Consider the following 7960-nt stretch of genomic DNA (forward strand, 5'->3'; position numbering starts at 1 on the left):
CTGATAATATCAGAGATGCATGATTCATGTATAATTAGTCACTCAGATTATAAATAATTATACTGAATAATCTCTCAAGAGTTCTACTAATCTGAGATATTAAACAGTATCAGGTGTTTTGTTCAAAACTGCAACTATTATTCTTCTATCATCTTATAAGATAACTATAGAAAAGATCTACTGAAATCACTTAATATCTCTGATAGAATCTGATAAGATGTAGTAATTAACTTCACTATTAATCTCTCTAAGAGTAAGAGTTATAAGAACATTCTGATTATTATGAACTGATTGAGTAAAGATGTAATATTGAAACCTTATAATAAGATAAATACTGAATAAGTCACTGAAGCTTTTCTACAGAGCCTGTTCTATCAGATATATAAATTACTGAGATCTATAGTATTAGATCAGTGTTATTAATTTGTAAGTACTCTCTGAACAAGAATCTGTCAAGTTCTTAAGATTATATACTGTTTATCAACTATCTATCACTCTGAGACTGATGATATGTCAGAATGAACAATTCAGACTGTAAAAAATTATCTTTATAAGTTCTATAATTATTTATAAGATGATTGATATAATCTTCTTCTATATGCAGAGGTTGCTATCAACAGCTGAGATACTGTCTCAACAGGTGTAAGCCTGTTCTTCCTTATACACAGTTATCATATAAAAGTATTGAATCTTCTAGAAATCATATATCTCACACTGAACTCTCACAGTTCAATTCAGATCACTGATAATATAGTAATAAAGCTTTAAGATATTTATAACTGAGCAGAGGCCTCTATAACAACTATGAAACAAGACTAAGAGAATTAAATCAATATTCACTGAGATTTCACTGAGTAATATGGAATAGAAGACTTGATGTGATTGAATCTCAAGAATATATAAATTACATGTTCATCTCATACACTGAATTACTGTTATATTAAGTATAAAGTGATAGAAGTTCTAGATAGTCATAACTACTATCTTAACATATTATCAGAAATTCACAATGTCTTTTATATAACCTTACTCTGTCATGCTGTCACTGATCTATTCTCTTCTCAACTAATTTTCAACTGACAGCTGTCAGGAATTATTGAAGAAGATAATAAACTTAAATGAGAGATTAAAGATATTCTTGATAAGAGACTCTGTGATCACGACTGATAATATCTTATAAAATAAGTTGACTATAATTATCTGACCTGAACTCTGAGTTCTGTGTTATCTGAGACTGCAGCTCTTGACTGATGAGAACTATGCATAATCAGAGAAGAGAGAGACTAATATGACAGACTGCACTCAATCATTATATAGACTATTTCTTTACACTTCATAGATTCTGCTGAAAGCTCTTATTCTCAGTCATTCTTAATTGCTGATTCTTAGTTGAAAAATTCATGAAATTCCTATTCTTTCATCTCAAAGCTTCACTGTGTACACACTGTGTACATGTATACATATTCACTTTAATCACTGATTCTCGCACTTTCTCTTTCTTTTCCTTCTTTAATGTTTTTCACTTTGTTATATAAGACCTATATATATTATACCGATCTATTCAGTGTAGGCTTCTTACAGAAATGACTTATTAGTATTTACTGTTAAGTATATTTTTTAAAGTTCAAGAATGAGACTATTCAATACTTTGAGTTATAACTCAGATTCATGAATAATTTTAGTTATACAGTCTCAGCTTTTCTACAGACTGATATTAACAGTGGTTTTCAGTTCATATATATACACATGATTATGAATTCATGTAATATTAAATGAGAATTAATAACATCATATTTATCACATTAAGATGATGTTTTCAAGCATGAGATTCACACTATTATAAGATGAATTAGAGCTGCTCTTTTAAAAGATAGTCTTTTCAAGCAGTTCTGAGCAGATGTTATAAAGTCAGTTATTATAATAATTAATAATACTCTTATATCTACAGTTCTTTATAACTTGAAATTCTGATTCTCTACTGCAGAGACTTCTGTGATTTCAAGCTTACACAAGATTTCTTAATATGTACTTACAAACATCTCACTGAATGTGAGGTATTTTCACTGATTAAGTACAGAGGTCTTTATTTACTTACATGAATTTCAGAAGTCTGTGAATAAGCTTTCTTTACATACTCATTTCTATTATATTGTTGAATTCAGTAACATATTAATCTATTCATCTATAAAATCTTGAATCTGATAAAATTATTACCAGTAGTCATGTACGGTTTCTGATCACTGAAAAATCAGAATCAGCTATATCTGTAACACTTATTAACTATATCACTGAACTCATTAATTATGTCACTGAACTGAAACCTAGCATTTATCTAATTAATAAGGAAGATGCTTCTAATAATGATGATATAGTGAGCTGCGCCCGATCAATTATATAGACTATTTCATTTCACTTCATAGATTCCGCTGAAAGCTTCGATTCTCAGTCTGCTAAAAAGCTCTGATCTTCAGTCACTGATTCTCAGCTGAAAAACTCATGAAATTTCTATTCTTTCACTCTGAAGCTTCACTATATATATGAAGTCTCTATTTTTTCACTCTGAAGCTTCACTGTGTACACGTATAAATATTCACTCTGATCACTGTTTCTCACACTTTCTCTTTCTTTTCTTCTCTAACATTTTTCACATTGTTATATAAGATCTATATATATTATACCGATCTATTTAGCGTAGGCCTCTTATAGATGATTTGAATTCTGTATAATTACAGCTTATGAAATTACTGACTACATATACTTCGAGCTCTGTTACAGATAATCTTTTGAAATTCTCTAAAAATGTCACATCACAGTCAGAAACAGTAGATAATTATTGAAAGAACTTCATATAATATAAGATTACTAATCTGAAGAGATGTAATATATAAAGTCTAATTCTGAGATCTGACATTCTGAAGAATGAATTAATTACTTCAGACTTTTAAGTATTTCTTTAAAAAGATAGATCTGTGAACTTAAATACTGATTCTGATAATATTCTTAGAAAATCACTTTAAGTAATTTGTAATAACTAACTTAAGAAGAGTTTTAGAGAAGAGATCTATACTTCTGTTATTACTGATACAGTTAATTATATTCTTTTTATCATAGCAGTACTACACAGTTGAACATTTTATTAAGTGAATATAGTGATAATATATCTGTATGAGCGCCTCATGAAGAAGGTTTATATAAGACAACTTATCAGATTTAAGACAGATTCACTGAAAACACTTATCTGTGTCATTGAGAGTAGTTTATACAGTTTGAACTCTGCAGTGAAGATCTGATATAATTACTTAATGACTCTGTTAAGCGATGTTGATTTTACCGTCAGTATCTATGATTTAGCAGTCTGATATTATATATCTAGATATCACTTATATATTATAATCTATATTGATAATCTTAACATTATATCTGAAGTTTCTGAGTATGCTGATTAACTAGTGAGTATACTCAGTGAGAAATTGCAAGTCAAGAATCTACATTAATTAACTAAGTATTTAAGCATGAAAGTCAATTGTTCTAATAAAGAAATTGAGTTAATACATTATCAATATATTAAATATCTTATTAAAGATTTCTACCTTAATAATAGAGTTATTATTAAAATAGTAATAAAGAATAAATTCTGTATTGATGATTCTTCAATATCTGAGAAAGAGACTAATTTTACCATGTAATGATATTAATATAATATAAGCGTCTTGCAATATCTTGTGATTAAAACACACTCTAATATTACTTACACTGTCTTACTACTCACTCAATGAAATGTTAATTTAATATCTCAATGTTGAAAGTCTCTGTTATATGTTATATGTTATTTAAAAGAGATAATGAATTTAAGCATTTTCTACAGATACAGTCTGTATAAGAATTTTTTCATTCTCACTGATTCTTTCATTCTTATCAATTCTTCTATTCTCACTGATTCTTTTACTTTCTCTGCTTTCTCTGATGATTTCTACTTACTCTTTAACTACTCAGATTCTGAGTGAGTGAGTCTCTTGAATAATAATAGAAAATTAATATTCAGTTACATTTTTAAGCTTGCAGATAATCTGATTTTATATTATTCAGTGAAGCAGTCTTATATATGTCTAAGTTCTAATGAGACTGAATATATGACTCTTAGTGAGACAGTCTACAAAGTAACATAAATTCAGAATCTTATAATTAAGCTTGATTTTATCACTATATCTCTGACACAGATTCTCACTGATAATAAGAGAATTATAAATCTTATAAAAGTCGCAGTTATTACAGTCTGAAGTAAGTATATTAACACACATTTTTATTTTTCACACTAACAGTTGAATTAGACAGTCATTGATTTAAACTTTACTGCACTCAGATAATAGTAAATAAACTCACTAAAACTCTAAACACTGTGATATTTATATAATTCATAATTTTACTAGGTCTTACAGGCGGAAAAGTCAGAAATGCTTAATTTTACATATTTATTTAATTTGAATAGACTATCTTGATGAATTGAGTATTTTTGTATATAATTATTATTCTCTTGAGAGAGAGTGTTGATTATTACAGCTATTACAGCTATTAACTGTAATAATCTCTCTAAATTACGTAATCAATTACTATATTAAGCTCTTTATAGCTATATCTATTAATACAACCTTTAACTATTCTACAGATTAGAGACATGATTATGTAATAAAATTAGATAATATACTTAGTAAGATTAAGTATATATATAGAAAACTTAACCTTGCTAAGTATATTACTTAATCTTATTATATAAGCTAATCTTATAAGTGTAACTCATGTCTAAACTGACTGCTGAGATTATAAATTTCATATTTAATCTCACTTAATCTGATCTCATACATTTCTTAATATAAATTCCACTGGGACTATTCATTAAAAAAACATGCAAGGTGACTATATATTAAATCTCAAAATGAAATCATGACTTAGAAAAAATAAGAAAGTGATCTCATTTAATCTTATTTAGTCTCATTCTTAGCATAAAGTTACTATTTTTAGACCTTTTAAGGTCTTCTTTAGCCTATTTTTAATTTTTTAAAAAGTAACACTTTTTGATAATGCTCAAATGAGATTTAAAGTCATTTAAAGCAATAAAAATAATTTAAATTGAGAAGTGAAAATTATAATCTTATTTGAAAAATGTGATAAGAGTAGATAGTAAGTCTCACTGAGACAGTATGAAACTACTATATAATTTTAAAACTGTGTAATGAGATCAGTTAAATTGATAATAAAACTATCAAATATTCTCATTCTGATCTCAGACACAGTCATATGATCACTCTACTTATATCTCTATCTGATTTTACTTAATACATCATTTCTTATAATTTGAAATCACTTAATTATTTATTATCAATTCTATAATTAATTCTTAATTAATTGTAAAATAATTCTTCTCTTATTATAACTTTTATATATGAAGAAGACTTTACTAATTTTAGTAATAATTAATTTATTACTGAAATTATTCTTGAATTTAATAATAAAGTAAGTATTTATATAATTTAGACTGAATTAATTATTAACTGATTTTCAATCCATTGTTAATTACTTAAATAATACAGATTAAGTCTATTTTTATTACTATAATTTCTTAACAATTAATTCAGCATCAATTATTAAATATTTTTATCTTAATATATTTTAAAATTCTGTAAAACATGTCTTTATATTTTATAAGAATTTAACTATTCACTGAATCAATTATGAATCAGTTATACATGCTTTGATTGATTAATGAGTTGAGTAAATAATTGAATAAGTGAATTGAAAGATTAAAAGTCAATTATCAACTGATTATTACTGTATTATGCGAGGTCAGAGTCATGATTATGTAATCAGGTCAAGTGATGCACTTAGTGAGGTCAAGTTTTCTACTTTCTAAAGTTAAGTTTTCTGTATATATAATAAGAAATATCTGTAGACTACTGAGGTAAAAGAGCTAAGTTATCATCAGTTCAGAGAGCGCTATCAAAAGAATTAAGCTGGTAAAAAGACAGTTAAACAGTGCAATCAATCTTGGCAGAAATTCACACTATTATTTATACTGAACTCACAGCTTAATAAGTATTCTATTTTCTCATCTACTTATACTGTCTTTCTTCTCTATATGCATTATAATCTTCTAACTCTATAATCTTTATTAATCATGTTAAATTTTTGTAAGAATAGTATCTTTAATACTATTACTTTTCTGAGTTAATCAGTCAGATTTGAGAGCATCTCTAAGTCATTCATTGTGAAGTATAATATGTGATAATTCAGAATTAAATCTGTGTTTAATTGCATGTTTATATACAGATGATTTGACTCTTTGAGATCTAAGTGATTTCCATGATTTCAGCATTTAACTTGTTAAAATAGAGTGATTTAAGAGCCACTATGAGAGCTTTTGTAGTCAGACAAGCTTATATAAATAGAATGCAGAGTGATTAGAAGCTAAATGTAATTACTTACTAAAACATACTGATATTTCTTAGCTGTATCAATTGAATCTGAGCAGCGCAATTCTTTTAATAGCGCTCTCTGTACACTGCTGATAGAACAGCTAATTAACCCGGGACTCTTATTAAGAAATTTATTTCATTAAATAATCAATTATATTACATATATATTAATTATATAAATTTAGTTAGACTTAATTTTTTATAACTTTATATTGAGTAGATTTTTAATTAATCATCTGTATTTAATTACAAATTGAATAAATATGCTTGATATGTACTCATGATAACACTAGTATAAAAAACATAAAAAAACTCATTTTACTCAAATATTACTATATAGTGTAGACAGCTTTAGACTAGTCACTGAGATTATAAATTTTATATTTGATTTCATTTAATCTGATTTCATATATTTCTTAGCATGAATCTTGCTGAGACTAATTATTAAAAAAACATGTAAAGTAACTATGTATCAGATCTTAACATAAGACTATAACTTAGAAAAAATAAGAATATAATCTTATTTAATCTTACTTAGTCTCATTCTTAGTATAAAGTTACTATTTTTAGACATTTTAAGGTTTTCTTTAGCCTTTTTTTAATTTTTTAAAAAGTAACACTTTTTAATAATACTTAAATGAGATTTAAAGTCATTTAAAGCAATAAAAATAATTTAAATTAAGAAGTGAAAATCATGATTCTATTTAAAAAATGTAATAAGAGTAGACAGTAAGTCTTACTGAGACAGTATAGAACTACTATCTAATATTAAAACTGTGTAATGAAATTAGTCAAAGTAATAATAAGATTATTAAATATTCTAGTTCTAGTTTCAGATATGATTATATAATTAGTCTATACAGTCTTATCTCAGCAGACTCAGACTCTCTGACTCAGTTTCAGTAGATTACAATATTATTAATTCAGCATGATACTAATCTACTTTTAATACAAGTTATGTACTCAGAGTAATGCTTGTTAGAGAGTTTGAGAAGAAACAGTTTTATCTTTAATAAAGATTTCTGAGATTTACAAGAATTTTTCAGATTCTTCAACTTTGACTTTTTATTATTATATACTTATATATCTTTGAGATTTGAAAATCACCTTAGCTTATAGTTAAAGAGAAGAAGAATAGAAATATTTCTTTAATATTTTAAAAAAATCTATAGATGTATACTCTTAAAAATGATTATATTTTTTAATCTCAGAATTTCTAAGAGCTTTTTTTTATATGAGAAATTGAATCGAAATTTCTGTGTTTAAAAACATAACGTAATCAATCACTCAACGCTCATCTACACTCAACGCCCGCCTCTGTAATTCTATTTCAATCAACTTCAAATGTTAATATCTCAATCAATATTCATTATTTTAACTTTTTAATTTGTAATTTATAAATATCAAGATTTATATTATAATATAATTCAAAATTATTATAATATAATTAAAATTGATTAAAATATAGATTTAATTATAAAATAAAATACAAT

This window comes from Blastomyces gilchristii (genome assembly GCF_000003855.2).
Source record: "Blastomyces gilchristii SLH14081 genomic scaffold supercont1.28, whole genome shotgun sequence".
NCBI lineage: Eukaryota > Fungi > Ascomycota > Eurotiomycetes > Onygenales > Ajellomycetaceae > Blastomyces > Blastomyces gilchristii.